Source organism: Bombina bombina, chromosome 2 (genome assembly GCF_027579735.1).
Source record: "Bombina bombina isolate aBomBom1 chromosome 2, aBomBom1.pri, whole genome shotgun sequence".
NCBI lineage: Eukaryota > Metazoa > Chordata > Amphibia > Anura > Bombinatoridae > Bombina > Bombina bombina.
In genome coordinates, this window is record NC_069500.1 from 1,225,071,402 (window position 1) to 1,225,093,788 (window position 22,387).

The following is a 22,387-nucleotide window of genomic DNA, read 5'->3' on the forward strand; positions in this document are numbered from 1 at the left end:
AATAAATTATGAATTTAGGATTGTAATCTTGCAAATTCTGATTGTGCTTTGACATTTTCTCTGTAACTTCAACAAATTCGAATTACACTCTGTATATTTATCTGTATCTTTTACAAATTTAATTTAATTTTGTATTTTTATATGAAATTAAGTCTGATATTTTAAGAGAATGGGCTGGATAGGGGAGTTCATTTGATGTGTTTAAATTTCTCTCAAAGCCCTTCTTATATTCTCTAAGAATGTTGCACATACAGTTCTCACTGATTTATCTTGTCAGCTGTATGCTGGCGAAGTGCACTCAAAATTTACAATACACATATTTACCTGACAGAAAAGTAATGTTTAGAATAAATAAAGTGTCAATACATGTGAAAGATAGCACAAAATATAAAGGCCTAGATTACGATTGGAGCATAAAATTGCACTTCTGCGAACACAATATTTGCGCTCCACTCAGTATAATGTGTGCAGGTATTACAAGTAAAGCACAAGATTATATCACAGTTTATAGTGCTTTTAAGTACACTGAAAATAGACACCCAAATAATCCAATAAAAACCTCAAATATTGGAGTGAAATATAAAGAAGAAAACTAAAATTGGATGTGCCCAAAATCACTAACAGAATGATCTAGGGGCCCATTTATCAAGCTCCGGATGGAGCTTGAGGGCCCGTATTTCTGGCGAGCCTGCAGGCTCGCCAGAAACACCAGTTATGAAGCAACGGTCTAAAGATTGCTGCTCCATAACTTGTCCACCTACTCTGAGCAGGTGGACAGACATCGCCACAATTCAACCTGATCTAGTACGATCAGGTTGATTGACCGCGCTGGGGGCCAATTGGCCGCAAATCTGCAAGGGGCGGCGTTGCACCAGCAGCTCACGAGACTAAAGACCAAAGACCGCTGCTCCATAACCCTGTCCGCCTGCTCTGATGAGATGGACAGGAATCGCCACCATTTTAACCCGATTGAATACGATCGGGTTGATTGACACCTCCGCTTGTGAGCTGCTGGTGCAATGCTGAATACGGAGAGCATATTGCTCTCTGCATTCAGCGATGTCTGTCGGACTTGATCCACACTGTCGGATCAGGTCCGACAGACATTTGTTAAATAGGCCTTATTGTTGGATTGGAAGCAAAAAAAGGTCTCTTGTTTCAGAAGAGGGCATCTCCGGATAGCCCTGAAGTTCTAGAATGTTTATTGGTAACCTCGCCTCCTGGGGAGACCAAACTCCATGTGCTCTCTTGGACCCCTTAACTGCACCCCAACCCGAAATTCTTGCATCTTTCAGGATTATTGTCTAGGGGATAGAAAAAAGACACTCCCTGAGCAATGGACTGGTTCTCTATCCACCAAAATAGAGAATTCTTTGTAAATGGATCCAAAAGTATCCTTTGAGAAAGCTGTGTAGTCCTTGTACCATTGATGTAGCATATATAATTGAAGAGGTCTCATATGAAACTAAGCAAAATGAATACCATCTGATGCAGCAACTAGATAAAATTACAGTCAGATTAGATGGAGAATGAAGGTTTGCACATGGTGACTGTAATTTTGTTTTTTTTCTGACTTTACAAAGAAAGTCTCATTGTAATTGTGTCTATAATGACTCCTAGAAAAGAGACCCTGGTCTGAGGAAATGGAGAGAATTTTGAAACATTGATTCTCCAGCCAAGATTGCGAAGAAACAACAAAAGTTTGTTGGTATGAGATATGTCTAAAGGTAAAGATGGTGTCACAAGATATCGTCCAGGTAATGAGCCACCAAAATACCTTGGGCTTGAATGATGAAAAATAGTGCACCTAGTATGTTTATAAAAATTCTGGGAGCAGTAGCCAGACCAAATTGAAGATTAATAAATGGAAAATGTTTGTTTTGGAAGACAAACATTTTGTAATGATCATTGAGAATAGGGATATGAATGTAAGTGACCTTCAAATCTATTGTAGACATGAATTGTCCTTGTTAAACAAGAAGAATATTTCAAATTGTTTTCATTTTGAAGGTAGGGACCCTTAGAAATTTGGAGTCTTTAGATCTAGAATTGGTCTGAAACCCTTGCCTAATTCTGATATCATAACTGGAACTATTACTCCCATAAGTTCCAGCGCCTGAACACAATGAAAAAAGGCTTAAGCCTTCACATGGTTCTTTGGAACATGGGACAGCAGAAACATTCCCCTGGGAGACCTTGATTTGTAACCCATTCTATATCCTTTAGAATTTATGTTTAGCACCCAAGGATCCTTGACTTTCTGAAAAAGGTTTAATCTACCCCAACTAGAGTGGAATCTGGAAGGCTGCACCTTCGTGTTGATTTAGAAGAGATAGGCTTTTTTTATTGCTTAGCCTTGCTCTAAGAAAAGTTACATTTCCAGACAGTACTGGAAGAATCCTGCTTTTGAGAAGAGGAGGTGGACCTTTGTTTCCTTGACTGACAAAAGGAAGGAAAATACTTTCTATTTTTCCCCTTAGATTTTTTTGTCTTGAGGACGAAAAGCTCCATTATCGCCAGTAACAGTGGAAATTTTAGAATCTAGATCAGGCTCAAATAAAATCTTTCCTTTAAAGGTAAAAGTTAGAATTCTAGATTTTGAAACCATATCATGTGCTTTCATATTGCACGTACTAATGCTCACCATACACCTCTACTATTTGCTAAAGTATCATGAAAATGTATAAATGTATAAATTCAAGATGGTCAATGTGCAGTGCGCCTTTTGCCACTATATTGCCTTTCAGGGTCATGTCTGTACGCAATTATGTGTCTACTACAATGTAATATAGTTCAATAGTGCAAAACAGCAAATGTATGCAATTGAACAACAATAAAATGGCCAGTTGCTCACAGCAGCCATTTTGATTTTGGAAAAATCATTGTTTGAACAACCTAGATAGAAGACCTTTCCAGGATCACATAAGCATAATTGCACTTCCTTGCTCTCAGCTGTTTCAGAGAACGAGATGTTTGACAATTTTCGCACAATCCAAGATGGCAGCCTGCACCATGTGACTCATGCACGTCTCTTGAAAAATCATAAAACTATGTCACAACAGCAAGTTTTATATCTGTAACATAAGCCGTTCCAGGGAAAAAGATTTTAATATTTTTGCGAAAAGCAAAATGGCTGCTAGACCATGTGGCATATGACTTCAAAGTTGCATGAGAAGTATCACAGTATTGGTCTGCTTTATTGCACACAGTGGTTTCAGAGAAGAAGATGTTTGAAGATTTTTGCAGAATACAAGATGGCTGCCACACCATGTGACTGAGACACTTCTGTTGAGCCGTAGCAAATCTAGGTCATAGCAGCACAAGTTTCAAAGTTGTAACATAAGCAGTTCAAGAGCAGATGATTTGTAAGCATTTGTCTAAATTAGTCGCAAAAAGGAATATGGCTGCCAAACCATGTTGCATGAGTAGTAGCAGAGCACTAAATTGAACCAGCATACCTGATTTCAATAGATTTCCACAAACTGTTAAGCTGTTATGGGCAATTGAAAAATACAGCGGAATAAAATTAATAATAATCCTGACAATAACAATAGGTTGTCCAGCAACTACGTTGCTTGGCCACCTAATAACCCAAGAGGCTAATAGAGTGCCAATACAATAAAAAAATAGTACTTGCCAATAGGCAGCATACTACTGGAAGAAACCAATAGAAAGCTAAACCAGTGCTGAAACATAACAGCAGAGGATCTGCAATTGGAGTATATCAACTACCCAACAGGTGGAGTCAAAGGACAGGTTTCCGCGGCACCTGTGGAAGGCTTGTGACTAATTCCCAACAGGGGAAAAATATGTTATTACCCATGCTTCAAATACATCCCTCCAACAAACACTGCACTCTGAGGGGAAATTAGTCTCATCTAAGTCTGAGAACCCCTCTTATTGAAGAATAACAAGCACATCTTCATTCTTCACCTTCCTCCAGCAGAGACAAAGACAAGACTAGTTTCCAGTAAGATGGGAGGGGTTTTATAGAGCTCTTGGGGTTTGGGACTCTTTGCCTCCTAGTAACAGTGAAGAGTAATTCCCAAGAGTCATGGATTGTTGACTCTCACCACCTGTAGGAAAGAAAGCATTTTTTGCAGTTTTCTTTATAACCATTTATATACTGTATAACTAGTATAGCTAGTAGCTAAAGATAAATACTGTCGAATAGATTCTTTATGCTTCCCTGATTTTAGGAATACCACATATACGTTTCCAAGTAATTTATAGCAGGTATAGGTTAGATACTACAAAGATGGAGACTGAGGCATCCAGTGATTACCCACACTGGGGCATGCTAGTATTTAGACTCCATTTTAAGTATACACTCACTGTGACTGGCTATCTCACTGATTGTATACACAGTAACTGTCATTTTTTACTGTAACCTCACGTGCAGGCTTTCAGCAGCAGCATGCGATAGTCTAATCACAACATGTGTCTCATGAATGGGGGCACCCCACTCACAGGTATGGGATCATAGGGACAGTGTTCTCAGTGTTGGATTATTCACTGATGCATCTGTTAGCAGATTGGCGAGCCTAGACCCATCCTTGCTCTTGAAGGACTAGGCCCTTTTTGGAAGCTCCTTATATACTATAAGTACACGTTTGCCTCATCTGTTTCATATCACTTTCTTAATTCAACTTGTCACATCGCTATTGGTCCTAAATTGCTCCTATTCCAACTTTTTTGGGATGTGTTGCAGTCAAATTTGAAATGAGTGTATATTTTCAAAAATACATTAAATTCACAAAGTAAAACATCAAATAATGTGTTAATAATGTGTTTTCAATATAGTACAGGGTGAATTGAATTTTCAAATGGCTCTTTTTTTGTTTTGTTGCATTTTCCATACTGTCCCAACTTTTTTTGAAATTGGGGTTGTATGAGTGTGTGTTGAATGAGAGTGTCTGTGGTGTGTGTTTTATGAGAGTGTGTGTGGTGTGTAAGTGTGTGGTGTGTAGTGTATTTTTACAACACTAGTTTGACTATGATCAGGAATGAAGTATATAAACATTTTAGTCACTTTGCCAAAAATTGCAGCTATCTTGTTGAAAATTACTTCCAAAATTTCCAGAACAAGAATAAAAATATGGTTGCAAAGGTATGTGGTATCATGGCACGGGGTCTTGGGAAAAATAGTTTGAAAAACCCTGTTCTCACAAATTAGTCTTAATATAATAAAATATAGAAACCCTGTAATAACAAATAATTTGTGCCAAAATTCAATATGCAGTTACAAAAACATAAATAAAACTATATATTATCACAAGCCAAAAAGACCCATACAATTCTTGTGCCAGCCTCTGAATAGATTCTACCACTGGAAACGGAGGAGAAGATTGCTGCAAAATGCACACACAAACACTTGATTTAATGCAGACAGTATAAAAACATTCTGTGCATTAACAAACGTCATACACTTCTCACAGCTGCAATATAACGTGAGACAAGTTTACTCAGTCCCATCAATCAGTCAGTCCTGGCCTCTCATCTGCCGGCTGTGGTGCATTCGCACAGATCCCACATCTCCTACCAGACCGCGTGTAGAGGATGGATGACTCTTCCACTATCTTCTGACCTGGTATTCAGGTGAAAGAAATACACTTTTAATTACACTATGCAGAAATAAATAATACAATTTGCAGATTCTATGATGCCCTTTTTCTGGTACTTCTGTATTTGTTTGTGTATTTCCTTACACATTAGGGCATTTGCCTTTTAGTCCCCTTAACATTCCTAAATGAAATAAAAATCATAACTTGCAGATTTAATTTATAAAGTATGCTCAGGTAGTTATGAAATCATTCTAAAGTGTAAAATGACCATTATGAAATAATTTACAGATGGAACTATTTAATCAAAGATGCTGGCATGGTTTCCAGTAGGCATATTAGCAATGTGTTACAATTAGACTTTGTACCATTTATATGATATTAACATTAATAATGTGCAAGAGAATTGGCAAATCATTACAAGAAATAAGTTTCGTATTGCTCAGTCAATGACATATATTACTCTTGGAAGACGTTTAAAACAGATAGTGGAAGCAAAAAGAATTCCCAGCTCCAGTGAAAATAATGTAAGTTGAGGTTTATTGGTGGAAAAAATATGAATACATACTATACAATGATCTGTGTATCCCTCTTGAAAGAAAAGAACTCCTCCCAAGGTAACAGGTCAGACCAGTTATAGTGGTGATCTGAGACATAGCAATGGAGTAACTGTTCCAGAGCTTGGATCGACCATTCCGCAGCCCCATTAGATTGATGGTGATAGGCTGAGGAGAAGGAAAGCTGGATTCCCATTTGGGCAAAAAAGAATCGCCAACATCTGGAGACAAACTAGCTACCCCGGTCTTAGACTATCTCCATGGATAATTCATGTAAACGGAAGACCTCCTGGACAGAAATTGAAGCAAGCTCCTGAACAGTATGCAGCTCATTCAAGGGAATGCAATGTGACATTTTTGAAAAACGGTCTACAACTATCAGGATAACAGTATTGCCATTGGAAACAGGAAGGTCGACAATGAAGTCCATGGATAAATGTGTCCAAGGACATTAACCATTAGCAATAGGTTGGAGAAGACCCACAGGAAGACATCGAGGAATCTTATTCTGCGCACAGACCGAGCAGGAGGCATACGCAGCAACATCAGAACGAAGACCTGGTCACAAGAATTGTTGAGTGACTGACCAAATCATTTGGTTCTTACCTGGGTGACCTGCGGATTTAGGACAGTGCTAAGTGTGAAACTGTTTGGTGCGAAGATTCTCAGGTACAAAGCACTTGCCACTAGGTTTCTCTGGAGGGGCACTGGTCTGTGCAGCCAGGATCTCCTCCCCCAAGGGAGAAGTCAAATTGGTACGTATGGTGGTCAAATTATGGTCAGGAGGTATAACTGTAGTGGGTACAGTCTCCTCAGTGAGAATTGTCGAGAGAGGGCATCAGCCCTAACATTCTTACTACCAGGCAGGTAAGAGACCACATAATTGATCCAAGACAAAAATAGCGCAAATCCTGCCTGTCGGGGCAACAAGTGTTTAGCTTTGGATAGGTAAGTCAAATTCTTATGATCAGTGAGGATGAGCACCAATACGCTAGTACCCTCTAGATTAGAAGGTGCCTCCATTCTTTGAGTGCCAAAATTATGGCCGGTAATTCCCTGCCACTAATTTCATAATTGCACTCCGCTGAAGACAATTTTTTAGAGAAGAAACCGCACGGATGCAAGGAATCCTCAGGCGTAGGACGTTGGGGCAAGAGAATTGGCAAATCATTACAAGAAATAAGTTTCGTATTGCTGAGTCAATGACATGTATTACTCTTGGAAGACGTTTAAAACAGATAGTGGAAGCACCCTTTTCAGGGCAATGGGTAGTTAAGGTTTTTGTTAGAGTTAGGTTTTTTATTTTGGGGGTTTGGTTGGAGGGTGGGTTTTCTGTTGGGGGGGTCTTTGTATTTTTTTTCAGGGAAAAGAGCTGATTTCTTTAGGGCAATGTCCTACAAAAGGCCTTTTAATGGCTATTGGTAGTTTATTGTAGGCTATGGCTTTTTTTTTTTTTTATTTATTTATTTTAAATTTTTATAGGGCTATTAGATTAGGTGTAATTGTTTTTGTTTTGGATAATTTCATTTGTTATTTTTCGTAATTTAGTGTTTTTTATTTTTTGTAATTAAAGGGACAGTCTAGGCCAAAATAAACTTTCATGATTCAGATGGAGCATGTAATTTTAAACAATTTTCCAATTTACTTTTAAAACCAATTTTGCTTTGTTCTCTTGGTATTCTTAGTTTAAAGCTTAACCTAGGAGGTTCATATGCTAATTTCTTAGTCCTTGAAGCCCACCTCTTTCAGATTGCATTTTAACAGTTTTTCCCCACTAGAGGGTGTTAGTTCACGTATTTCATATAGATAACACTGTGCTCGTGCACGAGAAGTTATCTGGGAGCAGACACTGATTGGCTAGACTGCAAGTCTGTCAAAAGAACTGAAAAAAGGGGCAGTTTGCAGAGGCTTAGATACAAGATAATCACAGAGGTTAAAAGTATATTATTATAACTGTGTTGGTTATGCAAAACTGGGGAATGGGTAATAAAGGGATTATCTATCTTTTAAAACAATAAAAATTCTGGTGTAGACTGTATTTTTTATTTTTTTGTAATTGTAGATTGAATTTTTTTTAGTAGTGTTAGGTTTTTTAATGTGTAATTTAGTTTATTTAATTTGTAGTTATTTTAATTTTAGTATAATAGTAATGTTAGTTTAATATATAGTTTAAACTTAGTTTTTTTTATTTCACAGCTAAGTTTTTATTTATTTTAAGATAGGGATATTGTAATTTTAATATAAAGTTAGGGGGTTGTTAGGTTTAGGGGTTAATAGTTTAATTCAGTTTTCTGCAATGTGGGGGGCTGGCAGTTTAGGGTTAATAGCTTTATTTAGTGGCAGTGATGTGGGAGGGCAGAGGTTTAAGGGTTAATAACTTTATTTAGTGGCGGCAATGTAGTGGAGTGGCGGAATAGGGGTTAATATATTTATTATAGTGTGGGCGATGTTGGGGTGCGGGGGAATAGGGGTTAATAACTTTATTATAGTGGCGGCGATGTCGGGGAGTGGCGGAATAGGGGTTAATAAATTTTATTAGTGGCGGCGATGTTGAGAGCGGCAGATTAGGGGTTAATAAATTTAATTTATTGTTTGCGATGCGGGTGGGCCTCGGTTTAAGGGTTAATAGGTAGTTTATGGGTGTTAGTGTACTTTGTAACACTTTAGTTATGAGCATTGTGTAACAGTTTTGTTGCGCAAAACTCATTACTACTGGTCTTAGATTGCGGAACGGATCGTGATCGGTATAAGCTGGAATGCTAGCATTTTAGCCTCACTGCACAACTTGTAATGGTAGCGCTATAGAAATCCCACACAAAAACTTTTTTTTGAATGTGGGACCAACGTTGAGTTACAGGCTAAAATGCTTGCGGTATAGCTATACCGACAAGACTCGTAATGGTTGCGTTCCAGTTTTTACACTGAAATGGCCATTTTTACAGCGTTAAAACCGGAACGCAAAACTTATAATCTAGGTGATAGCTTTACCAGTGGTTTGAGCTTGTGTTCGATTTGCTGCCTAAGAGTATTAAAAGATATAACTATATTTCAAATTTATTTATATTACTTTGGTCTTATGATTTTGTTTAAGCCCCATCCCTGCTTCTGCCCACCTCATATCACACTTTTGCTGCGGGGGGGGGGGGTCTGTCCCTCTTTTGAATTTTGAAATGTTGGGAGCTATGCCTTTCACATACCCTAGACCAGTGAGTTATGATCTATTTTGTTTGTAAAATGTGTCATCGAGATCTGCTTATGCCAAAATTAAGAAAATTGTCCATGTAGCATGCTTCAAATGTTAAGAGAAATCAGGGTGTTTTTCACATACATAGTAAACAGGGTTAATGACAGCCCTTCAACATCTTACACTCTCTCCCCCTCTTTCACTCTTCTCCTGTCTCTCACACAATCTCCCCCTTTTTCTCTGACTCTCTTCCTCTCTCTTACTCTTCCTTCTCTCTCACACACTCTGCCTGTCTCTTACTCACTCTTCCTTCTCTCCTCCTCTTTCTCAAACACCCACTTTCCTTCTCTCTTCTACACTGTCCTCCTTTGTCTCTCACTTCCCCCTTCTTTTTCTCACAATCTCCCCCCATCTCTTTCTCTCACTCTCCCTTTTTCCCACACTCTCCACCTCTCTCACTTACTTTCCTGCAGTCTCTCTCTCTTTTTCAAGGCTACATTATGCTTAGTGCGGCTGCACTTATGTTTTTTCCTGGCAGCATTATAGGGTGGTCACGCTATTGTTACGTGGTCTACCTTAAAGGGATAGGAAAGTCAAAATTAAACATGCATGATTCAGATAGAGCATGTCATTTTAAGACACTTTAAAATTCACTTCTATTTTCAAATGTGCTTCGTTCTCTTAGTATCCCTTGTTAAAAAATGAATACGCCCATATCATACACTAGTGGGAGCTGCTGCTAATTGGTGCCTGCACACATTTGTCTCTTGTGATTGGCTAAATAGATAATTTCAGCTTTCTGTCAATAGTGCAATGCTGTCCCTTCAGCAATGGATAACAAGAGAATGAAGAAAATTTGATAATAGAATTAAATTGGCAAGTTGTTTAAAATGTTATGTTCTATCTGAATCATAAAAGAAACATGTAACAAATGTAAAATAGTTTATCTTCGTTTATAGTAGACTAGAGCATCCAAAAAGCTGCAAGTTTATGTACATAATTTTTTCCTTGTAGTAATGTTCTTAAAATTCATTTTAATCATATATTTATTAATTAATGAAGTTATTATTACAGTAGAAGTTACAAAGCTTACAAATAATATAGAACTTTATCTATAATTTTAAGTGACACACGAGGAACATAACTCTGAGGTTACAGATGTCCCTGTAGAGCCAACACAGAATGAGGATCATGGTGTGGATTAGGAGCGTGAGTATATTTTTCTTTGTATTCACTTGCTTAAAGGGACAGTCAAGTCCAAAAAAACCTCTCATGATTTAAATAGGGCATGTAATTTTAAACAACTTTCCAGTTTACGTTTATCACCAATTTTGCTTTGTTCTCTTAGTATTCTTAGTTGAAAGCTAAACCTAGGAGGTTCATATGCTAATTTCTTAGACCTTGAAGGCCGCCTCTAATCTAAATTCATTTTGATAGTTTTTCACTACTAGAGGGCATTCGTTCATGTGTTTCATATAGTTAACATTGAGCTCATGCACATGAATTTACCATGGAGTCAGCTCTGATTGGCTAAAATGCAAGTCTGTTAAAAGAACTGAAATAAGGGGGCAGTCTGCTGAGGCTTAGATACAAGGTAATTACAGAGGTAAAATGTGTATCATTATAACTGTGTTGGTTATAAAAAACAGGGAAATTGGTAATTAAGGAATTATCTATCTTTTAAAACAACAAACATTCTGGTGTTGACTGTCCCTTTAAACACAGTATTTACAATTTAGTTTTTTTCTCATTTAAAGGTTAAATTGCATTTGATTGATTATTACTGACAGATGTTAAAACACATGCAGAGATAGTGCAGAGACAGTGAATAAAAGAAGTCCAGATGAAAATAAAGATATTGTGGATGACAGTGAGTTATTACTTTGTTAAAGCCTTGACTACAGCTAATCATGATGCACTTGATTTTCAACAGCTATCTATTGATAGTATAGAGAAAATAAAACATGAATTATTTTAAATGTATATTTGTCGTTCAGACAATGAAGAGGAGAAAATCACTATTAATAAAAAAGAAATGTTGGACATTCTTGAAAAAGTGAAGATAGCATTGTGCAGAACATATAGCCCCGTTAAAACATTGAGACAGAAGTATGAGGCATTGTCTTTTTTCCCGTCAATAATTAATGTGTTTTTTTTAAATAAATCTTTATATGTTTAAAATGAGTCTTTCTTTTATTTTTGTTAAATTGTAAATTGAAATATTATGTTGAAAAGATTTTATTCAAAAATTTTACAAATACGATATATCAATGATCAAACATTCCAATGGTCAAAGGTCATTCAAATAGTAGAGATAGTACTCCAAAAATACACATTATGTCATACAGGTTCAAGGTTGTTACAGTTCACTCAGAGAAATCATTGTAGATACTACAAACAACATTTCGTCTGGCCTAGTCTGTGCTCGCCCCCCCCCCCCCTCCTCCTGGAAGCCTCATGAAAGTGTATAAAAGGCTCCCATTGTAGTAGGAATGCCTTTTTATCATTTAGATATTCTGCTGAGGCACTTGTTTTATCAAAATGGTATATCAACTTTTTTTTTATCAGTTCGAAGCTCGGGGGGAGTCCCTTCCAAAATTGGGCTATGCCCAGTCTAACTATTGTGCATATCCATCTTCCTAGTTTATTATTGTATTTAGAGAGCCCTGGGATCGGGAAGTGGAGCAAAGCTTGCTCCATAGTTAGCTTTATTGTTTTTTCAAAGATCTCACTCATGAGGTCTGAAGTTTGATCCCATATCTCTTTAACATATCTACATTCCCACCACATATGTGTGTAAATTGAAATATTATAAATGATAAAATAAAAAAATAAAAATCTAATATGGTATGTTAATTAAAACAGAATTTTATGGGGGGGCGGAGCCAGCTTCTAAAGCAGCCAGACGTGTTTTCTCTTCAGCTCCAGGCTTTCAACTATAAAACTAAGCATTAAATCACATCCAAAAGCCTGAAACTACTCTATTGCTTAATGGAACACAAATGTGGACTATTCCAAGCTACTAGGAATACAGGATATACTCTGCCCGTGTCTTTTCATCATTATACTCCATTAAAATATACCGCGTGGAGCTGCTATACTTCATCCACCTACAAAAACTGGTCCATCATGGAAGCACTACTAGCTTGGGAGCAGAACACTCAGCGACTTTTGGAGAGACACTTCCGAAACCTAGCTGAGGACATTCTGTCACTACTAGACTATATGCCTGAGCCGCAAGCATTGAGGACCAGGAATGCTGACCTACCGTCTAATGGCGGGAGTCTCGCTGTAGATGAGAGCCCAGTTATGGGGAGTCTGGAGGGACTTGTAACGATGCCAGGTGCCCGATATCCTATTCGGCAAGTCACTCTCATTGAAGATTGGAGATCCTCAAGTGAGTCCGGTAACTTTCTGCATGAATCACTCACGCCTGCTGCAGAGTGTGCAGCAACCCCTTCTGCATGTCATTCTCAGGACCCTGACGCTTCACTTACCTCTCTACTAATGCCAATGGAGAACTCCTCAGTGTCCATTGCGGAGGAGTGGATGCGTCCGGTGCAGCTCTCGGGAAGAGAAGTGAGTGATTCCGTTGGCGAAGATTCGGCAGTGGAGCAGCTGATTGCATCGGGCCCAGCCATTACCCCCGCAAAACTTATGCCAAATACATGGGAGGGGGTTGCGGATGAGATGCGGCTCGGTTTCAAAATGGAGCCATTAGCAAGAGCGTTAATATGGTTTCAAAATGTCGAATCTCATACAGGTATCTACACACCATGCAGATTCAGTGCATCCTATCTTTCCACGCTGAAGTCTACTCGACACGGGGGACTCTATCAGACACATATTATGAGCACCAAACTTTCTTGGTTCCTATTTCGTACATTGCTCCAACACATGATACTATGGAAATTTGCTACCCTGCAATCCTTAGCTCCCCAAAAGACAGGGATAGGTTAACGACTTTATCATATGTTCATAGATGTACAATCTTGTGCTGGACTTATTTATCCCAGGGTTTGGTTACTTTCTCACAGTCTTCATAACACTCTTTATATATATTAATTTCTGTAGCTTGTAACTATAGTAGACTTAGCAGCGGCTTCACCCTGCAGCTTGTATTAGGTTCACTTATCTAATATACACCCTGTAGCACCTTAATGAAAACGGAATGGTTTGATAATTGGTCCTCTCTTTTGGTGTATATCATATGCTCACAAACTGTTATTTCTATCCAAGTTTTACTTTATCTATGACAAGTTTTTCATAAGACTAGATGTTAGTTTGCCTTTGGTCCTTTGCTTAAAATTTTAAAAACAGGTTCATGTATTCTTATAGGTCATAAGGTGCAATACAAGAAATATTTTTTTCACATGTACTACCTCTACTACTTTTAACCCCATATACTCATAGTACACACATTCTCTCATCATAGGTCCTATATCTGCAACTATTTATTGGAGAGTTATTATTGGACACCCTTTGCCATAAAAACCCAGACCTTCTGTATAATATAGATGTGAGAGAAGTTTGGTCTCTTGTAAAGTTCAGATCTACTATCACATGTGATTTTCTATGTTACCTCACACTTTTTGATAAGTGTACTCCTTAACAAACCCCTCGAATAAATTTGATTCATAACGATCTTGGTACATCCCTCCTCTGCCCACGTTTTCAATAGTTTATGATAACACTATAGATCTTGCAAAAGGACTAACAGCTTTTTTATCATTGTTGTGCAATTTTGTAATTATGACCAGTACTATGTCATTCTGTTGTTTTTTTTTGTTTGCACTAGTTGACTCTTGAAATGGGATGATATGTTACTTTTGGGTAATGTATGTCAGGTATATTTTGTATACTTCAATATTGCCTCTATAATATCTGCTCATTTCACTGCGCTCATATGGCAATATAGTAGGGTAAAGATGTTTTTATTTCATTATAAGTATAAGTAGATTTAACCCTATAGTCACTTTGGTGACCAACATTCATAAGCTCAATCTTAAGACTTCTTAAGGTCTCTTCCCTAGACACTCCCTATATTAACCACTATAAGCCTGCAGTTTCCCACAGCTACACTGATAGTTTATTAGGCCAGTTGTTATTATTTTTATTACTAAATAATATGTGGGGTTCAACCATAACTATGCATTAACAATTATATCCCTTTACCTCTATAGTCAGTTCAGCAGTTCCGTTAGTATGCTGAGGTTATTTATGTATATGCATGGCTTGGAAGATAACCGTCTACATGGCATAAACTACAGGCTAATGTCCCTCCCTCCACATAGTGTCGCTGAGAGATACACTCACCCATTTTATAGACAGCGAATTTACTAGTACTTCATTTTGGATTAAGATTCAGTTACCTCCTACTTAAATATAACTCCTCCCTATATAACAGTGCTATGCTTCCCGCAGATCCCCATCCTGGTCATTACTTTTTGTACATTAATAGCTTACATAGTCCCATAAATAACCTTATCCTGTTGCCCCGTCACAGTAGGCTCCGCCCTCCCTGCTTTTTCCTCCCCCACCCCTCCCCTTCCATAATTTGAGTGGCTCTGGCCCACTGCAACCCCTCTTCTTTCAAATTCTCTTTGACCTCCTTGTGGTCATTATCAATACTAACTCCCAACATTAAGACAGGGATTTCTACTGTACTCATCCTATAGGGGGAGAGATTAGATTCCAATCACTAAAATATAAAATGAAGTTTCATCATTGTCTGCCCAAACTTATCTTTGACGCCTCTCTGGACATAGCATGGGTTCCTATTGGTTCAGGCCAACCTTTTAATATTGCTATTGTTATGCTTATTTTTGTAAACCCTAAAACTCTTGATTCAAGCCGCTGCCTGGAACAGTTGCTCCCTCACTAGCCACATGGATATCCCATATGTCATATCATTGTGTGTTTTCCTTAAATGTCAATCTAATACATGGGCAAATGTTATATGTCATATTTTGTATTTCTTTGTCTGTTGAAACTTCAATAAAAAATATATTAAAAAAAACAACAACAAAAAACAGAATTTTATAGATTTCTTATGAAATGAAAAAAAGCTGCATTTTTAGATCATAAATAAGGTGCAAATACAAATTTGATTGGAGAAATGTATCCTTGATTAACCAGAGCTCGACTGTGGAAGGCCCAAACAAAAAAAATATAAACTTGACTGCACGTGTACATCGAAATAATGTCCTTATATTGAAGCACACATGTGCAGTCAAATTTATATTTAAGAAAAAAAAGCATTTTTTTTTTTGCTCCTTTCCACAGGCGAGCTCTGGTTAATCAAAGATGCATTTATTTGTAGAGGTCTCTAAACTAAATGGTTAACAGTAAGGGCCCAATTTATCAAAGTGTTACTGAATGTGCCTCGCCATTCTCCTTTTTGTTGGCCTGACGCACGGCAAGTGCTGGTGGTGTATATATATATATATATATATATATATATATATGTGTGTGTATACAAACCTTCAATTTGTAAAAAAAAACAATAAAAAACATAATTTATGCTTACCTGATAAATTCCTTTCTCCTGTAGTGTAGTCAGTCCACGGGTCATCCATTACTTATGGGATATTAACTCCTCCCTAACAGGAAGTGCAAGAGGATCACCCAAGCAGAGCTGCTATATAGCTCCTCCCCTCTACGTCACACCCAGTCATTCGACCGAAAACCAAACGAGAAAGGAGAAACTATAGGGTGCAGTGGTGACTGGAGTATAATTTAAAATTTAGACCTGCCATAAAAAACAGGGCGGGCCGTGGACTGACTACACTACAGGAGAAAGGAATTTATCAGGTAAGCATAAATTATGTTTTCTCCTGTTAAGTGTAGTCAGTCCACGGGTCATCTATTACTTATGGGATACCAATACCAAAGCTAAAGTACACGGATGACGGGAGGGACAGGCAGGATCTTTACACGGAAGGAACCACTGCCTGAAGAACCTTTCTCCCAAAAACAGCCTCAGAAGAAGCAAAAGTGTCAAATTTGTAAAATTTGGAAAAAGTATGAAGAGAAGACCAAGTTGCAGCCTTGCAAATCTGTTCAACAGAGGCCTCATTCTTAAAGGCCCACGTGGAAGCCACAGCTCTCGTAGAATGAGCTGTAATTCTTTCAGGAGGCTGCTGTCCAGCAGTCTCATAGGCTAAACGTATTATGCTACGAAGCCAAAAAGAGAGAGAGGTAGCAGATGCTTTTTGACCTCTCCTCTGTCCAGAATAAACGACAAACAGGGAAGAAGTTTGGCGAAAATCTTTAGTTGCCTGTAAATAAAATTTCAGGGCACGGACTACGTCTAGATTGTGCAGAAGTCGTTCCTTCTTTGAAGAAGGGTTAGGGCACAATGATGGAACAACAATCTCTTGATTGATATTCTTGTTAGTGACTACCTTAGGTAAGAACCCAGGTTTAGTACGCAGAACTACCTTGTCTGAATGAAAAATCAGATAAGGAGAATCACAATGTAAGGCTGATAACTCAGAGACTCTACGAGCCGAGGAAATAGCCATTAAAAACAGAACTTTCCAAGATAACAGCTTGATATCAATGGAATGAAGGGGTTCAAACGGAACACCCTGTAAAACGTTAAGAACTAAGTTTAAGCTCCACGGTGGAGCAACAGTCTTAAACACAGGCTTAATCCTGGCCAAAGCCTGACAAAAAGCCTGAACGTCTGGAACTTCTGACAGACGTTTGTGTAAAAGGATGGACAGAGCTGAGATCTGTCCCTTTAAAGAACTTGCAGATAAACCCTTTTCTAAACCTTCTTGTAGAAAAGACAATATCCTAGGAATCCTAACCTTACTCCATGAGTAACTCTTGGATTCGCACCAGTGTAAATATTTACGCCATATCTTATGGTAAATTTTCCTGGTAACAGGTTTCCTAGCCTGTATTAAGGTATCAATTACTGACTCCGAAAATCCACGCTTTGATAAAATCAAGCGTTCAATCTCCATGCAGTCAGCTTCAGAGAAATTAGATTTTGATGTTTGAAAGGACCCTGAATTAGAAGGTCCTGTCTCAGAGGCAGCGACCAAGGTGGACAGGATGACATGTCCACTAGATCTGCATACCAGGTCCTGCGTGGCCACGCAGGCGCTATTAGAATCACCGATGCTTTCTCCTGTTTGATCCTGGCAATCAATCGAGGAAGGGTGGAAACACATAAGCCATGTTGAAGACCCAAGGTGCTGTCAGAGCATCTATCAGCGCCGCTCCCGGGTCCCTGGACCTGGATCCGTAACAAGGAAGTTTGGCGTTCTGGCGAGATGCCATGAGATCCAGATCTGGTTTGCCCCAACGTCGAAGTATTTGGGCAAAGACCTCCAGATGAAGTTCCCACTCCTCCGGATGAAAAGTCTGGCGACTTAGGAAATCCGCCTCCCAGTTCTCCACGCCTGGGATGTGAATCGCTGACAGGTGGCAAGAGTGAGACTCTGCCCAGCGAATAATCTTTGAGACTTCCATCATCGCTAGGGAACTCCTGTTCCCTCCCTGATGATTGATGTAAGCCACAGTCGTGATGTTGTCCGACTGAAACCTGATGAACCTCAGAGTTGCTAACTGAGGCCAAGTCAGAAGGGCATTGAGAACTGCTCTCAATTCCAGAATGTTTATTGGAAGGAGACTCTCCTCCTGAGTCCATGATCCCTGAGCCTTCAGGGAATTCCAGACAGCGCCCCAACCTAAAAGGCTGGCGTCTGTTGTTACAATTGTCCAGTCTGGCCTGCTGAAGGGCATCCCCCTGGACAGATGTGGCCAAGAAAGCCACCATAGAAGAGAATCTCTGGTCTCTTGATCCAGATTCAGCATAGGGGACAAATCTGAGTAATCCCCATTCCACTGACTTAGCATGCACAATTGCAGTGGTCTGAGATGCAGGCGTGCAAAAGGTACTATGTCCATTGCCGCTACCATTAAGCCGATTACCTCCATGCATTGAGCCACTGACGGGTGTTGAATCGAATGAAGGACACGGCAAGCATTTAGAAGTTTTGTTAACCTGTCCTCTGTCAGGTAAATTTTCATTTCTACAGAATCTATAAGAGTCCCCAAGAAGGGAACTCTTGTGAGTGGTAAGAGAGAACTCTTTTCTTCGTTCACTTTCCACCCATGCGACCTTAGAAATGCCAGTACTAACTCTGTATGAGACTTGGTAGTTTGGAAGCTTGATGCTTGTATCAGAATGTCGTCTAGGTACGGAGCTACCGATATTCCTCGCGGTCTTAGTACCGCCAGAAGAGAGCCCAGAACCTTTGTAAAGATTCTTGGAGCCGTAGCTAACCCGAAGGGAAGAGCTACAAACTGGTAATGCCTGTCTAGGAAGGCAAACCTTAGATACCGGTAATGATCCTTGTGAATCGGTATGTGAAGGTAGGCATCCTTTAAATCCACTGTGGTCATGTACTGACCCCTTTGGATCATGGGTAAGATTGTCCGAATAGTTTCCATTTTGAACGATGGAACTCTTAGGAATTTGTTTAGGATCTTTAAATCCAATATTGGTCTGAAGGTTCCTTCTTTCTTGGGAACCACAAACAGATTTGAGTAAAACCCTTGTCCGTGTTCCGACCGCGGAACCGGATGGATCACTCCCATGAGTAAAAGATCTTGTACACAGCGTAGAAACGCCTCTTTCTTTATCTGGTTTGTTGACAACCTTGAAAGATGAAATCTCCCTTGTGGAGGAGAAGCTTTGAAGTCCAGAAGATATCCCTGAGATATGATCTCCAACGCCCAGGGATCCTGGACATCTCTTGCCCAAGCCTGGGCGAAGAGAGAGAGTCTGCCCCCCACTAGATCCGTTTCCGGATCGGGGGCCCTCACTTCATGCTGTCTTAGGGGCAGCAGCAGGTTTTCTGGCCTGCTTGCCCTTGTTCCAGGTCTGGTTAGGTTTCCAGCCTTGTCTGTAGCGAGCAACAGCTCCTTCCTGTTTTGGGGCAGAGGAAGTTGATGCTGCTCCTGCCTTGAAGTTACGAAAGGCACGAAAATTAGACTGTCTAGCCCTTGGTTTGGCTCTGTCTTGAGGCAGGGCATGGCCTTTACCTCCCGTAATATCAGCGATAATTTCTTTCAAACCGGGCCCGAATAATGTCTGCCCCTTGAAAGGTATGTTAAGCAATTTAGATTTAGAAGTCACATCAGCTGACCAGGATTTTAGCCACAGCTCTCTGCGCGCCTGAATGGCGAATCCGGAATTCTTAGCCGTAAGTTTAGTTAAGTGTACTACAGCATCAGAAATAAATGAATTAGCTAGCTTAAGGGTTTTAAGCTTGTGTGTAATCTCATCTAATGGAGCTGTGTCAAGGGTCTCTTCCAGAGACTCAAACCAAAATGCCGCCGCAGCCGTGACAGGCGCAATGCATGCAAGGGGTTGCAATATAAAACCTTGTTGAACAAACATTTTCTTAAGGTAACCCTCTAACTTTTTATCCATTGGATCTGAAAAGGCACAGCTATCCTCCACCGGGATAGTGGTACGCTTAGCTAAAGTAGAAACTGCTCCCTCCACCTTAGGGACCATTTGCCATAAGTCCCGTGTGGTGGCATCTATTGGAAACATTTTTCTGAATATAGGAGGGGGTGAGAAAGGCACACCGGGTCTATCCCACTCCTTAGTAACAATTTCAGTAAGTCTCTTAGGTATAGGAAAAACGTCAGTACTCGTCGGTACCGCAAAATATTTATCCAACCTACACATTTTCTCTGGGATTGCAACTGTGTTACAATCATTCAGAGCCGCTAACACCTCCCCTAGTAATACACGGAGGTTTTCCAGCTTAAACTTAAAATTTGAAATGTCTGAATCCAGTTTATTTGGATCAGATCCGTCACCCACAGAATGAAGCTCTCCATCTTCATGTTCTGCAAATTGTGACGCAGTATCAGACATGGCCCTAGCATTATCAGCGCACTCTGTTCTCACTCCAGAGTGGTCTCGTTTACCCCTAAGTTCTGGCAATTTAGACAAAACTCCAGTCATAACATTAGCCATGTCTTGTAAAGTGATTTGTAATGGCCGCCCTGATGTACTTGGCGTTACAATATCACGCACCTCCTGAGCGGGAGATGCAGGTACTGACACGTGAGGCAAGTTAGTCGGCATAACTTCCCCCTCGTTGTCTGGTGAATGTTGCTTAACATGTACAGATTGGCTTTTATTTAAAGTAGCATCAATGCAATTAGTACATACATTTCTATTGGGCTCCACCTTGGCCTTTGAACATATTGCACAAAGAGATTCCTCTGTGTCAGACATGTTTAAACAAACTAGCAATTAGACTAGCAAGCTTGGAAATACTTTTCAACTGAATTTACAAGCAATATAAAAAACGTTACTGTGCCTTTAAGAAGCACACAAAAAAACTGTCACTTTGATATAACAATGAACCGGTTTAGTTATAGCAATCAATTTTTCATATGAAATGCATTAATTTAGCAAAGGATAGCACCCATCAGCAAATGGATTATTAACCCCTTAATACCAAAAAAACGATTGACAAATAAATACGTTTTTTATCACAGTCAAAACACAGTCTCACAGGTCTGCTGTGAGTGATTACCTCCCTCAAACTAGTTTTGGAGACCCCTGAGCTCTGTAGAGACGTCCTGGATCATGCAGGGAGAATAAGGAAGACTGTGACTGAATTTTTAATGCGTAGTAAAAGCGCCAAAAATAGGCCTCTCCCACTCTTAATACAGCAGTGGGGAAGCTCAGTAACTGATTTTATACAAAATAAACAACAGCCAAGTGGAAAATAATGCCCATAAATTTTCACCAAGTACCTCAGAGAAAAAAAACGATTAACCTGTCAGTAAACGTTTTAAATATATGAATAAGAATAAAAGCCTGTTGCTAGTCGCTATCACTGCAGAGAGGCTAGAGTTATATGTATACAGTATTTTCTTAGTGAAGTGCCATTCCCCAGAAATACTTTGATGCCAACATACATACATAACAGCCTGATACCAGTTACTACTACTGCATTTAAGGCTGTACTTACATTATATCGGTATTAGCAGTATTTTCTCAGTCAATTCCATTCCTTAGAAAATAATATACTGCAACATACCTCTTTGCAGGTGAACCCTGCCCGCTGTCCCCTGTTCTGAAGTTACCTCGCTCCTCAGAATGGCCGAGAACAGCAAATGGATCTTAGTTACGTCCGCTAAGATCATACACAAACTCAGGTAGATTCTTCTTCTAATACTGCCTGAGAAGAAACAACACACTCCGGTGCTGTTTAAAACAACAAACTTTTGATTGAAGTAATAAAAAACTAAATTTAATAACCACACTCCTCTCACACATCCTATCTATTAGTTAGGTGCAAGAGAATGACTGGGTGTGACGTAGAGGGGAGGAGCTATATAGCAGCTCTGCTTGGGTGATCCTCTTGCACTTCCTGTTAGGGAGGAGTTAATATCCCATAAGTAATGGATGACCCGTGGACTGACTACACTTAACAGGAGAAAAAAGCGTATGCTTACCTGATAATTGTATTTCTTTCTTGACACGGTGAGTTCATGGAATCAGTAATTACTGTTGGAAATATCACTCCTGGCCAGCAGGAGGAGGCAAAGAGCACCACAGCAAAGCTGTTAAGTATCACTTCCCTTCCCACAACCCCCAGTCATTCAACTGAAGGAAAAGGAGAGAAAGGAAATAACACAAGGTGTAAAGGTGCCTGAGGTTTATATAAAAAAAACTGTCTGAAATAAGGGCGGAACATGGACTCACTGTGTCAAGAAATAAATACATTTATCAGGTAAGCATACATTTTGTTTTCTTTCTTAAGACACAGTGAGTACACGGAATCAGCAATTACTGTTGTGAATCAATACCCAAGCTAGAGTACACAGATGATTAGGGAGGGACAAGACAGGTAACCTAAACTGAAGGCATCACTGCTTGAAGAACCTTTCTCCCAAAAGAAGCCTCAGCCGAGGCAAAAGTATCACATTTATAGAATTTAAAGAAGACCAAGTCGCAGTCTTGCAAATCTGGTCCACAGAGGCCTCATTCTTAAAGGCCCAAGAAGAAGAAACAGCCCTAGAGTAATGAG